This window comes from Ceratotherium simum, chromosome 6 (assembly GCF_057802395.1).
Source record: "Ceratotherium simum simum isolate JZ-2026a chromosome 6, ASM5780239v1, whole genome shotgun sequence".
In the NCBI taxonomy this organism is placed as follows: Eukaryota; Metazoa; Chordata; class Mammalia; order Perissodactyla; family Rhinocerotidae; genus Ceratotherium; species Ceratotherium simum.
The window spans coordinates 9,612,529-9,628,311 of NC_141905.1; the positions used below are offsets into that span (position 1 = coordinate 9,612,529).

The following is a 15,783-nucleotide window of genomic DNA, read 5'->3' on the forward strand; positions in this document are numbered from 1 at the left end:
GTTGCGCATGCGCAGCACACTTAGCGGCCACGGCTCAAGTTCGCTGGGCAAGTAAATAAAACACAAGACTACATTGCCCGTAATCCTTCGCGTCCACGTCTTAAAATAACTATTGAAATAAATATATCTTATTTAAAGGGTTGGGAGACTGTTGCTCTGGACGACCTGTAGTTCTGGCGTTTTCAGTGCCCTCTCCCCCATCCCACCCCCAGAGGTTAAGCTCTGCGTATACTAAGAACTAATTATAATTTGTGGTCCTTTACTGCATCCTAGTTTGGAAAAAAATCTGCAAGAGATTTGCGGGCAATTATGGAAGTTTGACTATAGATGCGCTGTTAAGGAATGTACTTAGTTTTAGAGATACATGCTGAAGTATTAAGGAATGAAATATATCAATTTATTTTTAAATGTTTCGGCAAATGTATGAGAGAATACGGCAGAATGTGAAATTTGTTCAGTATAGACAATGGTGTATGAGTGCTCAACTTTTATCTATTCTGTATGATTGAAAATAGGAACTTCGATAAAAGAAGGAAAAAGTAAAAGAAAAAAAAAACTGAGTTGTATTTAAAACACTGTCTTTTAGACCCAAAACTAAGGGAAGGCATATGTTAGTTATCAGTTCTTGAGAACAGGGAATTTAATTAAACTGTTTTAAACTGTTTAAGAAAGGAATCCAGTGATAGAGTAAGAAAATAACATCTCTACCAAGCAGGGTTTGTCTCGAAATTAAAGAAAAGGAAACTAACTTTTCCAAATTAAGGATGCGATACAAAATTTTTTAAATAAACCAGAAAATATATGTATACAAAAAAAAACAAAAGGAAAGAAAAAGAAAGTGAATATTCACAAAAGCTTCCGGAGATAACTGTGTTTAACCACTAGGTGCACAGAATCAGAACATGTGGATGTAAAAATTAATGATGACCCTTTCAGTACATAATATATCTTGAATATTTTTCTTGAAGGATATTTTTATATTTTTTATTAAATATAAAAAAGATATTTTTATATTTCTTATGTGCCACTGATGATAATTTAGAAAACAGCTTCCATTCACAATAGCAAATAAAGAATTAAGATTTTAAGAGACAACTTATATGAAGAAGCTTATAAAACTTGCCTTTTGATGTTGAAAAAGACTTGAAAAAATAGACATACGTTTTGTACATGGAAAATTTAAATACCTTTGACAGAACTTTGAGAATCTAAACAAACTTTTGAGTATATGTTTCTTTCTTTTTGTCATTTATATGCTTTATTTAACTAACAGAACAATTCCGAAATGACAGAATTTCATCTGGAAGAAAGAAAAATTAGATAATGGTCAGAAAATGGTTGAAAAAAATATAATAACACTTACCAAATTGTAACCAATATGGTATTACTATAATAGTTAAAATCATTTGGCCTTGCTTCTGTGTTGGAGAACTGTGAAATTTCCTGCTCTGTACTTACACTGACCCCCTTCCTCTGGGTAGCAGAATTGACCCACTTTCTCTCAATTCCTTCTTGGAGTCAATGCTTCTGAGAACAGGACATAATAGACTGAGACAGGCTAAATTACAAAGAAAAACAACTTCTTTCCCCAAGGTCACAACACCTACTTGGCCAAAGTCTACCAAACCTATACAAAGTATTCTAAAGCTTTTCTCTCCCCTGTATAACCTCTCTCCATCCCCATGTTTGGAGAGACACTCTCTTTGATTGTTCTCTTTCTTGCAACCGCTTGAATAAAGTACCCCTTCCATTGCCTTTGAATCTCAGCATTTTCAGAAGTTAAACATCATAGAGGATTAATTCCAGGAATAAGTGTATTTAAGAATAGTTTTCTAAGAATTACTATATAATAAAAATAATGTTTAAAGCAATGAGGAAAGAATGGAAAATTCGATAAATCATGTTAGGACTACTACTTAGTCATCTGAAATAAAAAAATCTTTTCATACCTCATGTATTACAACAAATACATTTCTCATGGATTCAAGAATCTTTAAAGAGAACATGTGCTGTTTTTTTCCATATTAAATTCTTGGGTTAGGAGAGCATGATATTAAGACAAACCACAAAGTTAATGACCAAAAAGTTTTATTAGAAAAATATTAAACACTTCAATCTCAGGGGGAAAAAATGAACAAGGTTTAAAACCTAATGAACAAGGGGAACATATTTGTTACATATATGAGAGACAAGTTATTTATTTTAATTAATAAGCAGGTTTTACAAATCAACAAAAGGATCAACACTATAGTAAAGACGGTAAACACAGGTTTAAGGAAAAGGCAAATGAACAATAAGAACAATGTGAAAAGTCATGATGAGAAAAAAATTAAATTCTATTTTAAAAGAAGAATGGCATAAAAAATTTAAATATTATCCAGGATTTACAGGAGTTTGAGAAATTGTTCATTGTCATTTATTTCTATTGTCAGTGTAATTCATCAAAGATTCTGGAGGCTACTCCGTTGCAAAGTTTTAAATGAGCAAGTCCTTTACTCAATCCCACTTCTGGGGTTATATGATAATATAGTAATTGTTCAAAGACTTACATAAAGAAGGTCCTTCACAGTTTAGTGGTCAATAGAAATATTCAACAGATTTTATGGGTAAAATAAATTATAATCATCCACAAAGTACAATAACAAGCAGTAGCCTTTAAATGTGATAAAGTAGAAGTATACTAAATCATACAAGGAATATTCAAAATATATTCTGAAATTTAAAAAAAAAAGACACTCCAGCAGTCCATGTAAAGTATCTCCGTTCATGGAGATATGACAGTGTCTGTCGTTTGGTACTGTATGACAGTACTTGTCATTTCCAATCAGGTTATGTGAACGTTGCAAGTATTTATTGTGTCAGTGAGCTTGTGTGTATGCATAGTATTGTGAAAGATTATTTCTGTATATGTTTTGTATATTTTGTGTGTCCATCCATCAATTGTGGGAGTGACCACCCCAAGCTCTCTTGAGAATAAGGCAGGTACTAAACAAACATAACAATAAATAAAACTGATACATTTATTTATACTCACATATTTGGATATGTGAATTATCCTTCATCAGTAAATAGTAACTACATCCATGGTTCCCCAGGCCAAAATCTGAAATCACTTGTTTTGGCAGAAGTCTAAGATGACCCTCAAAGACTCATACTCTTGAAGACCTGTCATTTGCTTCTAACCAACAAAGTATGGCAAAGGTGATAGGATATCACTCTTATGATTAGGACAGAGATGAAGGGATTTTGCAGATGTAATTAAGGTCTCTAATCATTTGAATTTAAGTTAATTAAAAGGGAGATTATCCTTTGTGGTCCTGACCTAATCAGATAAGCCCTTTAAAGGAGAGTCTAAAGGTCAGAGAGAGAAGAATAAAGAGACCCTCATGCTGGCATTGAAGCTGCAACCCATCCTGAGTTCTATAGCTGTGAAGAAATGAACTTGCTAACAGCTGGATTAGTTTAGAAGAGGACTTCAAGACTAAGGTGAGATCCTAACCCTGGATGACACCTTGACTGCAGCCTTGTGAGAGTCTGAGCAGAGGATCTGGCTAGGCCATACCTGGACTCTTGGCCCAGGGAAATTGTGAGATAATAATTGTGTTGTTTTACAGCACTAATTTTGTGGCAATGTGTTATGCAGCATAGAAAACACATCATGATTTAAGCCTCCTTCCCTCTAGGTCACTGCTATGGACTGCAGTGTGTCCCCTCAAAATTCACATGTTGAAGCCCTAACCCCCAATGTGACTATATTTGGAGACAGAGTCTTTAGGAGGTACTAAAGGTAATACAGTGAGGTCATAAGAGTGGAGCCCTAATCTGACAGGACTGGTGGCCTTGTAAGAAGATGAAGAGATTCTCTCTCTCTCTGTGCACACTCAGAGGAAAGGCCATGTGAGGACAAAGAGGCCATCAGCAGCCCAAGAAAAGAGCTCTCACCAGACATCAACCTAACCAGCACCTTGATCTTGGACTTCCGGTCTTCAGAACTCTGAGAAAATAAATTTCTGTTGTTTAATCCACCCAGTTTATGGTATTTGTTATGGCAGCCTGAGCAGACCAATACAGTCACCACAACCAAAAACAGCTTTATTGAAGCCTAATTGACTCACAATAAACTTCACATATTAAAAATGTACAATTTAGGCCCAGCCCTGGTGGCCTAGTGGTTAAGTTCAGCATGCTCTGCTTTGGTGGCCCAGGTTCCGTTCCTGGGCACAGACCTACACCACTTGTCAGTGGCCATGCTGTGGCAGCAGCCCAGGTACAAAATAGAGGAAGGTTGGCAACAGATGTTAGCTCAGGGTGAATCTTCCTCAGCAAAAAAAAAATTTAAATATTTTTTAAATGTACAATTTAATAATTTTGATCTGTGTATAAGCCTATGAAACTTTCACCACAATCAAGATAATGAACATATCCGTCACCTTCAAAACTCTCCTTGTGACTATCTGGAAGACCTCCCTCTCGCCACTCTCTGAACTCTTTCCCCTGAAACCCCACGTGTCTACAGGCAATCATTTATCTCCTTTCTATAACTATAGATTAGTTTGCATTTCTAGAATTTTATATAAGTGGAGTCATGTAGGATGTACTCTTTCTTTGACTGGCTTCTTTCACTCAGTATAATTAGTTTGAGATTCATCCATGTTGTTATGTGTGTCAATAGTTTGTTCCTTTTTAGTAGTAATATTCCATTTTATGATACCATAATTTCTTTATCCATTCACTTGTTGAAGGACATTTGGGTTGTTTCCATTTTGGGGTTATTAAAAATAAAGCTGCTACAAAAATTCATGTATATGTCTTTGTATGAGTGTATGCTTTCATTTCTCTTCGATAATTACCTATGAAGGGAATGAGTGGGTCACATGGTAAGTGTACATTTAACTTTGTAAGAAACTGCCAAACAGTTTTCCAAAGTGTTTGTACCAATTTACATTCCAACCAGTAATAAATGAGAGTTCTGTTTGCTCCACATCCTTGTCAGAATTTGGTATGATCAGTCTTTTTAGGTTTAGATCTTCTATGAGTGTACAGTGGTACTTCGGTGTGGCTTCAATTTGTATTTCCATAATGACAAATGATATGGAGCAGCTTCTCATGTACTGATCTAGCAGCTCATTTTCATATAAATTTGGAAATCAACTTATCAATTTCTACAAATACCTGGCTGGTATTTTGACTGACATTGCATTAAATCTATGGATCAATTTGAGAAAATTGTCATCCTAACAAAATTGAATATTCTGATCCATGATTGTAGTGTATCTATCTATTTAATTAGATCTCCTTTAATTTTTGTCAGGAGTGCTTTGTACTTTCAGTTTACAGGTTCTACACATTTTTGTCAGATTTATCCCTACATGTTTTTATGCTATTCTAAATAGCAATTTTAAATTTCAATTTTCACTGGTTCATTGCAAGCATTAGTGATTCAATTGGCTTTTGTGCATTGATCTTGTATTATGGAACCTTTCAAAATATGCTTCTCTAGCAACTGTTTTGTAGATACGATAGTATTTTCTACATATACAATCATGTCATATGCAAATAAAGAGAGTTTTATTTCTTCCATTCCAGTATGGATGGTTTTTTTTCTTTTTCTTTCCCTATAGCACTGGCTAGAACCTTGAGTGCAATGTTCAACAGATAAGGTGAGAATACACGTGTGCCTTATACCTGATCTTATGGGGGAAAGCATCAATATTTCACTATTAAATATAATGTTAGCTATAAGTTTTCTAAATGCCCCTTCCTAGTTTGCTGAGAATTTTGTCAGGAATAGACACTGGATTTTGCTGCCTCTATTGAGATGATAATATGTTTGTTTGTTTTTAGCATCTTAGTTTAGTAAATTATATTAGTTGATTTTCCAATGTTAAACAAACTTTGCATTCCTGGGATAAATCTCATTTAATCATGATGTATCATATTTTTTATATATTTCCAGGTTTGACTTACTAAAATTTTGGATAGAATTTTTGCAGCTGTTTATGAGGGATATATTTCTATAGTTTTCTTTTTCCTCTTCTTTTTTTTTTTTTTAATGTCTTTGGTTTTAATGTCAGAGTAATGCTGGTCTCCTGAAGTGAATTGAGAATTACTCTCCCCACTCAGTTCTGTGGAAGAGTTTGTGTACAATTTGTCTCATTTCTATCTTAGATGTTTTCTAAAGTTCATCAGTGAAGCCATCCTGGAGATTTTTATGAGAAAGTATAGATTCAGTTTCTTTATGTAGGATTATTCAAGTCATCCATTTCTTGTTAAGTGAGTTTTGGTAGTTTCTATCTCTCAAAGAATTCGTTATTGAATTTATTGGTATAAGATTTTATCCTTTCAATACTTCTAGAATTTCTAAGTAATATCCTTTATTGCATTCTTGATATTGGTAATTTTGCCTATTCATTTTTGACCTGATCAATCTAATTAGAAGTGCACCCACCTTACATTTTTCTTGAAGAAAATCACCAATTTACAAAGGTAGGCAGAAATAGGGGAAAAAGAAAAAATGGAAATACAAAACAGGCAGAAAGCAATTGATAAGATGGCATTAGTAATCCTCACATACCAATAATTACCCTAAATGTAAGTGGGTTGAATTAGCAAATAAAAAGTCACAGATTGGCTGATGGGGTAAAAACAAGGCCCACTATAAGCTGCCTACAAGAGATTCACTTCAGCTTTAAGGACACACAGACTCAAAGCGAAGGAACGGAAAAAGGTATTCCATGCCAATGGTAACCAAAAGAAAGTGGAGGTAGCTATACTTATGTTATGAGAGGTTCGGGGATTCGATCGGAGATGTAAAAAAAACTTTCCACTCCAAGCAAATGGACTGAAGGTATATTTTATCATATAGAGGATAGTAAAGGCGATAGTCCGCAAACAGATCCGAATAGGTCAAATAATAAGAGGGAAAAAACACCAGCTCAACTGGAAAGGGAAAACATCCACATTGGCTGAGATAGCAGCAGATTCAAATAGGTCATATAATAAGAGGGAAAAACATCACATCGATCGGAAAGGGAAACACCAGATCGACTGAAGGGAAATGACAAATCAACCGGAAAGAGAAATACCAGGTTGACCGAAAAGAGAACACATCAGATCAATTACTTCACAATAAATCAATTACTCACAACATCCACGCCCCACTGCTGGGAGAGTCCTGTCAATTGACACGGCTGGGCAAGGATCACACGTACTGGGCAAGGTGTCACTTCCACAGGTGGAACTCTCACCGGGTCTCAGTCTCCAGTAGTTTATATAAGCAGTTACAGAGTTTACAGAGCAAGCATTCAGTGTTCCCATGCACAAATGGTTATCAGTGGCATACGTGCACTGAGTCCCCCACTGGCTGTCGTCCCAGCCCCGTAGTTGTGTACGTGCATTGTTTACCTTGCTTATCGTCCCAGCCCAGCACAGATGGCCAGTCTGCCCCAGGCTGCGGCGCCCAAGAGGCCTTAAAATTTTTACACATTGCAACCATCGCCATGGGAGAAGGGCCAGTTCCCACCACACAGAAAGCAGCTTTTATATTTCTTTTTGTGCTGGTGGCTGTAAGTCAATGGAGCGGCCAAACATGGCTGTACTCACGTCAAGACAACTTACATCAGACAAAATAGATTTCAAGCCAAAAATGGTAATAAGAGACAAAGAAGGTCATTATATAACAATAAAGGGACCAATTCATCCAGAAGATATCCAACTTCTCAAAAACTATGCAAGAAAGAAGAAAGTAGAGTAAAATATTTAAAGTGTTGAAAATGTGGGAGATCAAAATTGGCCACCCTCAAATATGTCTCTTTATCTTGATTATTTTCTCTGATGGACATTTGACCACCCCCAAACTGCCTAAAGGAATTTAACTCTGGGTGCAGACAGAGTGGCAGCATCCTCGCTAAGCCCATTCTTAACAAAGTTCTGTTTACCAAATATTTACATTTGTAAAGGTATCTCTCTCTGTGTAGTGGGAAGGGGGGCATGGCCTTGTCTCTGGAAATTCTTATCAATACAGAAGGAGAAGACTTAAATCTACATACTCTTGATTACTATAATTCCTGTCTCTCCGGCCACATTCTCTATAGGTGGTCCTGCAAAGCATTGTCTGACAAACATTTCCATTTCCCTCTTCATGTAAATTGTCTTCTTCTCCTCTGAAATCCCAAAACACCACCCACCCCCAACATCCTCCTTTGTCTTTAGCTGAAGATGGTATTTAAGACGAGAATCTCTGCCATTATGTTGAGAAACTCAGTTTCCCTGGTTTCTCCCATGTATACACGTTATTAAACTTGGTATTATTTTCTCCTGCTAACCTGTCTTTTAATTATTCAGCCAGCCAGAAGAACCTTAAGGGAAAGGGCGAAAGGGGATTCTCCCTCTTCCCCAACAAAAGAAAAAGCCTACCAACCTAGGATTCTATATTCTGTGAAATTATCCTTCAAAGTGAAGGAAAAATAAAGACATTCTCAAACAACAAAAAAATTGAGGGGCCAGCACTGTGGCTTAGTGGTTAAGTTCAGCGCCTTTTGCCTTGGCAGCCCAGGTTCAAAGGTTCAGATCTCAGGTGGGGACATACACCACTGGTCAGCCATGCTGTGGCAATGACCCACATGTAAAGTAGAGGAAGATTGTCACAGGTGTTAGCTCAGGGCTAATCTTCCTCAGAAAAAAAAAAATTGAGAGAATTTGTTGCCAGTAGACCTGCCTTGCAAGAAGTACTAAAATTTCTTCAGAGAGAAGGAAAATGATACAGACGAGAAACTCACACTTACATAAAGAAAGGATGATTAGAGAAGAAATAATTAATAGTAAAGTAAAAACATTTATTCTTCTCACTCTTAATTGATCTAACAGATAACACTGTTCAAAATAATAGCAACAATCTATTAGATGATTATACTGTGTATATATAAGTGAAATGAATGACAGCAATGACACAAGGGAAGGAAGGGAGGAATTATAAACATTTTGTTTTTATAGGGTACTTGCACTACCCATGAAGCAGCACAATGTTATTTGAGGGTGGACTTGGATTAGTTGTAAATGTATATCACAAACTCTGTGGCAACCACTAAAAAAGGTAAAAAAAAAAAAAAGTATAATCGATATGCTAAGAAAGATGAGAAAAGATAATCATATAAAATGATCATTTAAAACCACAGAAGAGTGGGAAAAGAGTGAAAAACAAACATAGGAACATAAAATAAGGACAACAAACATAAAACAGTAAGAAGTGTTAGATATTAATCTATCTACATCAATAATCACTTTAAATGTCAATGATCTAATTACACCATTTGTAACCATGGGCCCTCTAGGACCAGTTCACCTGACTTCCATCTTATCAACAGACTAAATAACAGTGGTTTTTCAGGAACTGAGAAAGGACCCCTCCTTCAGCTCAGGCTGGTTGAGACCACCAACCCATCAATTGGGCCTGCTCAAACGTCTGCTAAGTAATGCTTTTGACATCAATGGGCTGAAAACTCCACCCTCAGATCATACTAACACCACCATTTCGTGAACATGCATCCTATGAAGAGCCATGAAGTTGGACTATGCTTGTGCAGATCATCAATTACCTCTCTTCTCCTTACCTCCAATCATCTATCTGTTACCAGCACCGGTCAGATCAGTGCGGTGGGGTCCCAGGTTCTTGGTCCACAGACACAAAAGAATTTGAGAGCGGACACACAGCAGAAGTTTCAACAGAGGAAGATTTATTAGCGAAGCAAAAGTACACCCCCAAGGGGAGGGGCGGGCAGGCTCCAGGGGAGCACTGCACCAAAGTTGTGGTGGTCAGTGATTTTGGAATGCTGGTCCGGAGTGTGGGTGAGGGTCTTGGAACGTGTGCCAATCGGTGCATTGTCTCCACTCTCAAGTAGGAAGGGGGAGATTTTTTGCTTACATAGGCATCCCCAGAACTGTCATGGCGGTGATCCCCTGAGGGGGGCAGGTTGTCAAAACTACAACGCAAATGAGGATATAATGAGGCTTGGGGCTACTCTCCGTCAGGGCTGGGGGGAGTGCTGCACCTTGGAAGAGCCACTGCTGGCAGTTAGAATTCTGCACCTGGTGAAGTAACCCTGCTCCCAGCTCATATCTAGTTTCCTGCATATCTCATTTCTCCTCACCTCAGACTGCCCTGCCCATCATGCCATAAATTTTGCCTCATGCCCTGGATCCGGGAGACAGATCTGAGAGCATATCCCTCCTGTCTCCTTGCAGACTGATCTAGTGATAAAGCTGTTTTTTTTCCTCAAAAACTGATCTTAGTCTTTCTGGACCTTCAGCTGCATCTTCTCTACTCAAGGACTCCACTGGGCTCATCCTGGGTTCCCTTTCCCCATGCCGCAGCCTAGAAACCCTTTCAAGGCTGTGGCAAATGTAGAGGTTACCTTATCTGTCTCATATATCTCAGAGATCATTGTGATTCACTGCCTGATATCCAGTGTCTTGAAACCATTGTTTCAAATATTTTATCTGGTCTCTACGGTTCTTTCAGGCAGGAGGTTAAATCTAGTCCCTGTTACTTCACCTTGGCCAGAAAGAGATGGCCCTGGACTGGATCTTGAATCAAAAAACACAATAGGTACAAAAGTCTTAATTGGGACAATTGATGGAATTTGAACATGGAATGTAGATTATATATTATTATTATATCTATGTTACATTTTCTGATTTTGAGTATTGTACTGTGATTATGTAAGAAATGCATCTTTGCTCATAGGGAATATACACTTAAGAATTTAAGAGTAAAAGAGAATGATTCCTATAACTTACTCTCAAACGATTAGGAAATATAAGTGCATAGCATACACAAATATAGAGAAAATGATGAAGCAAATGTGGCAAAATATTAATGATCAAAGAATCTGAGTGAAGGATATATGAGAGCTGTTTGTCCTATTTCTGCAACTTTCTTTTTACAAGTTAAAGATTATTTCTAAATTAATGGATAAAATGAATGACAGTAATAAATGGCAAACTTGTCTTTGGTGTTAGAAGTGAGTAGGGGGATACTTTTGAGGAGGGGAGTAATAACAGAGACTGAGTCCTTAAGAGAGACTTCAAGTGTTGATAATGTTTTGTTTGAACTCTTGGTGTACATACGGTTGTGTTCACTTTTTTAAAAAATTCATTTATCTGTACAGTTATGCCATGAACATTTTTCTATAATTTTTTATTCTTCAATAAAAATTTTTTATTTTATTTAACTTTTCTTCTTTTGAGGAAGATTGGCCCTGTGCTAGCATCTGTTGCCAATCTTCCTCTTTTTCTTTTTTCTCCCCAAAGCCTCAGTACATAGTTGTGTATCATAGTTGTTGAGTTGTAGCTCTGCTATGTGGGACGCAGCCTCAGCATGGCTTGATGAGCAGTGAGTAGGTCCGAGCCCAGGATCTGAACCAGCAAAACTGGGCCACTGCCAAAGTGGATCGTGAGAACGTAACTGCTGTGCCCCAGGGCTGGCCTCCTTCAATAAAAATTTTTTTTAAGTAAAAAAAAAAAAAAAGAATCCATTCAGACATAACAATGTTACCACCCAACGTGGGGACTTCTGCTCACAGCAAGACATGCCAATAGTCAAGAGGCAAGGTGGTAGGAGAAAAAGGACTTTGTTATTACAGCTTGCTAGCAAGAGGGAAGATTGCGGACTCATGTCCAAAAGAACCATCTTAAGGGGGCATGAAATCTTACAGTAGTTATATAGGCCATTGTGTTATAGGGGAGGGGGTTAGGAATGTTGACCTTCTGGTGTTACAGACTAGGAGTGCCACACCAGATCTTTCAGTTTTCACTGATGATGGTTATCAGCATAGATTCTCTGTTCAGGGGTCATCACTTTCCTAAGGAATTCAAAAAAACAAAGTTATCATCTTATCGCAACTGGGAGGTACACGCACAAGCAGAGGTCGTAAAATCTACAGAGCAGTTAGATCTCCTGGAGGGTGCATATCCACCTGGGTTAGTTTGTCAGAGGTCGTTCAAAGTTACAATAGAGTTTTTCTTTTCTACAATATGGCTTCCCTTATGCCAACCTTGTCTTGAGCCAGTATCAACAACTCTAGGATCTCTTTCTTTCTGTGTCATCTTTCCTGAATCTCTGGTGAAAGGTCTCAGATCAGAGTAATGTTCTCCTAGGTGGTCCTTTTCATTATCCAAAAGAGCAGTTTTATTCCTGTGGTGTACAACTGGTACCCGAGCCCAAAGTAAAAATTCACTTTATCTGAAGCCTTCACCAACAGCCCCAAACTGCCACTTCTCTTGGAACTTACCGACTTCTAGAAACTGAGGCTGGACTTCCAATAAACTTGAGCCAATCCAGCTGAACAGGCAGAAAACATAGTTCAAGAAGATCTAGAAGCTGGAGAAATGCAGTCAGACTCAAGTGCTCTGAAGAGACACCAAAAATTCCTGACAATAAAATGGTCACATGAACAGCATCATTCTACAATCTTATTTTACCATCATTTCCTAAGACCACTCAAATAGAAATCATGAGATAAGTGATGAGAAGAAAATACAATTGGGCAAAATTCTATCTGGAGTTTTAGCTAAGGCAGTACATTTGAAAGGGAATGAAATTTGAAATAGACAAAATAGCCTTTCATGTTTATTTTAACATTTCTTTGATTTCTAGGATGTTACATATTTTTCATATACTTAGTGATTAATTGCACTTTCTTTTTTATAACTGCATTTCAATATTTCTGACATGCATTTTTTTCATATTTTAACACGTCCGAAATTGCATCTTGTAATGCATCTGAAAGTAAATGGCATGTCATAGTTTAACTGACCATGTATTTTCTTTGCAGCAGTAAATAAAATATTGAGGAATCTGGCAATCCACCACATTCTAGATTGGATGAGTGCTGCAATAGGTTATTCTTATTCTATTTTTATTGCATGTTGGATGTTCATCTTTCAATTGATTTATTAAAAGCAGTTTATCAAGAGTGTGAAATCTGTGTCTCATAATTGTTAAATACATTTTCTTAGTTTGTGTTTTAACTTTATAGTCATTTGAAATTGAACTTTTACATATTTCATAGTAAAATCTGTTGGTTTATATCCTTGAGACTTTTTGCTTTTTGTTTCATGCTATCAAATTATGTTCTTTAAAATCTCTTATTTATATTGTAAGTAATTGATGGTTTACTTAAATTTATGTACTGAATTCATGTACCATTTATTTGTTGTAATGTGTGAGATAATTATCTAATCTAACTTTATTTTCTCAACATCATTTACTAAATACTCCAAACTATCTCCATTGTTTGAAATGACAATTTTAACATATACTAAATTCTTATGTGTATTTGGATCCGTTTTGTTCTTTTTTGAAGTCAGCACCAAACTTTTAAATTATGTTAATAATAATATGAATCTCCCCCTCAAAATTCCTGGCTATTCTACAAGGTTATATAGATATTTCCTTATGAAGCTAAAAATTATTTGTCAAGTAAAACAAAACCAAACTCTCCAACAAAAAAATTTATTGTGGTTTTGGCTGAAATTGTGTTAAGTATTATAGAAGTTTCTGTAAGGGTAAACACAAATATTTAAAAAATTGAATTTTCCCTGGTGCAAAAAGAGGAAAAGACCCTTCCTTCCCTCTTTTCTTAGAGTATTTCCTTGAGAAAACCTGTAATTGTCTTTGCTGTCCCTTTGAGATGTACGCAAATCTTTTTAAAAAGTAAATAAGCCTCTTGTTAGTTTTACAATCCAGGAACATCTTTCTTAAAGGCTTTGGAGTCATGTCTTTGAAATGTAAACATCAAGGAAGATAGCACCCCCTCTCCCTGTGTGTGGTCAACTCCATGGCTATTGGCTACAAGCTGTAACTTGCTTGTCAGAGGGACACAAGAAGCTTCTTTTCATTTGGATAGAGGTAATTAACTAACACAGATGGACACCCCAATTACCAGGTGATTTTAGGATGAACTATGTGTAGCAAATGGTTTGTCAAGTCCCCTTACTTGAGGATGTTGGGGAAGAGGGAGAAGCCCCCTCTGCCTTTTCCCTTAAGGTTCTTATGGCTGGCCAAATAATTAAAAGACAGGTTAGCAGGAGAAAATAATACCAAGTTTAATAACATGTGTACATGGGAGAAACCAGGGAAACTGAGTTTCTCAACAGAATAGCAACGATTCTCATCTTAAATACTATCTTCAGCTAAAGACAAAGGAGGATGTTGGGGGTGGGGGGTTTGGGATTTCAGGGGGGAAGAAGACAATTCACATGGAGAGGGAAATGTAAATATTTGTCAGACAATTCTTTGCAGGGCCACATATAGAGTATGTGGCCAGAGAGACAGAAAACACAGTAATCAAGAGTATGTAGATTTAAGTCTTTTTTTTCCATCCTGATAAGAGTTTCTAGAGATAAGGTCATCCCCTCCTCTTTTTACTACACAGAGGGAGATACCTTTACAAATGTAAATACTTGGTAAACAGAACTTTGAAAAGAATGGGCTTATCAAGGACCCTGCCAGTCTGTCTTTACCCAGAGTTAAATTCCTTTAGGCAGTTAGTGGGGGAGGTCAAATGTCCATGGGAGAAAATAATCAAGGTAAAGAGACATATTTCAGGGTGGCCAATTTTGATCTCCCACAAGGACAAGTTACCTTTTTATCTTGAAAACAGAATGGATTGTCTGCCTGGCTATATAAACGTGTGCTATTTCTGTCTTTGCAAACTTATTAGCGGATTGCCTGGGATGTGCATTGCAGTCTGATTTAATGCTTATTCAATAATAAAATCATTTCTTCTTTTCTCCATCTGTGCAGAGGATTTTCTGGGTTGGCAAGAGACTTTATTTTTAATTATTTCCCCAACACTTCCCACCTAGAAAACTAGTATTTGTATATGTATGCGTGTGCGAGCATACATATATGTATATATATATACACACACTCAAATATGTATATATATTTCTCTTATGGATTCTACACGTTTTAAAATTATGAAAATTTAATTTTTGTAATTAATTTGAATGGAAACTCATTTCTGTTGTTGGTATAAGAGTAAATTGATGTCATAAAGTTACTGACCAGGAAATCAGCATATATTCAGTATATATTCCTTAGCGAAATGAGTCAAAATACTTTATACTATTAGCATAAAATTTGAGTAAAAAAATCTCAGAAGAGGGTGCACCTAACATCAAGCCTCTATTTTTCTTTTGGGAACTGGTATGTGTCATTTGTCTTCTGTTTTAGCTTACACATATTTTCTCTCTATTACCTGTTTCATGTGTCAATTGCATAATTTTGAAAGCTAGCATTCCTAAGATAAAGTCAGCTGTTACAGGGTATTATTGTTTGAAATGCACTACTGTACTTGGTTCCAGGTACTTTCTTTAAATTACCATCAATATTCATCGCACCGCCTCAAGGTAGTTTTCTGTTTTCAATCACCCGGATTGCGGGTTGCCAGTTTTAATTACCTACCACTGTGAATAATGAAAAGACCAGGTCTCCAGGAAATCCCAGCAGCAAACAATCAGACAGCTCGGGGAGGCCCAACCTCATGACGTCATCCAAAATGGAATCGCAACGAGGCTCCTGGGAAGCGTAGTTCCAGAGTGGGGCGCGGGGAGCCTTCTGCGCATGAGCAATTCCGCCTCCTTGCAGTAGGCGCCATTTTCTGTCTCACGCCCCAGTGGGGAGAGGAGTCTGAAGCCTCCAGGTCTGCGCGGTGCCGCAGAGGGCGGGGCCTGGGATTTGCGCGGGCCGAGGCGGAGGCCGGGCGCCTGCAGGTGTGTCGC

At 37.2% G+C, this 15,783-nt stretch overlaps 1 protein-coding gene across 1 annotated transcript in view; it reads left to right on the forward strand.

Moving 5' to 3' along the window:
* The first annotated feature begins 15,660 nt into the window (after positions 1 to 15,660).
* Positions 15,661 to 15,783, forward strand: part of ZNF25 (zinc finger protein 25) — a 31,607-nt gene continuing 31,484 nt past the window's right edge. The window contains exon 1 of the mRNA XM_087431857.1: positions 15,661 to 15,774. The gene's annotated coding sequence lies outside the window, so the exon portion shown is untranslated. The remainder of the gene's footprint in view (positions 15,775 to 15,783) is intronic.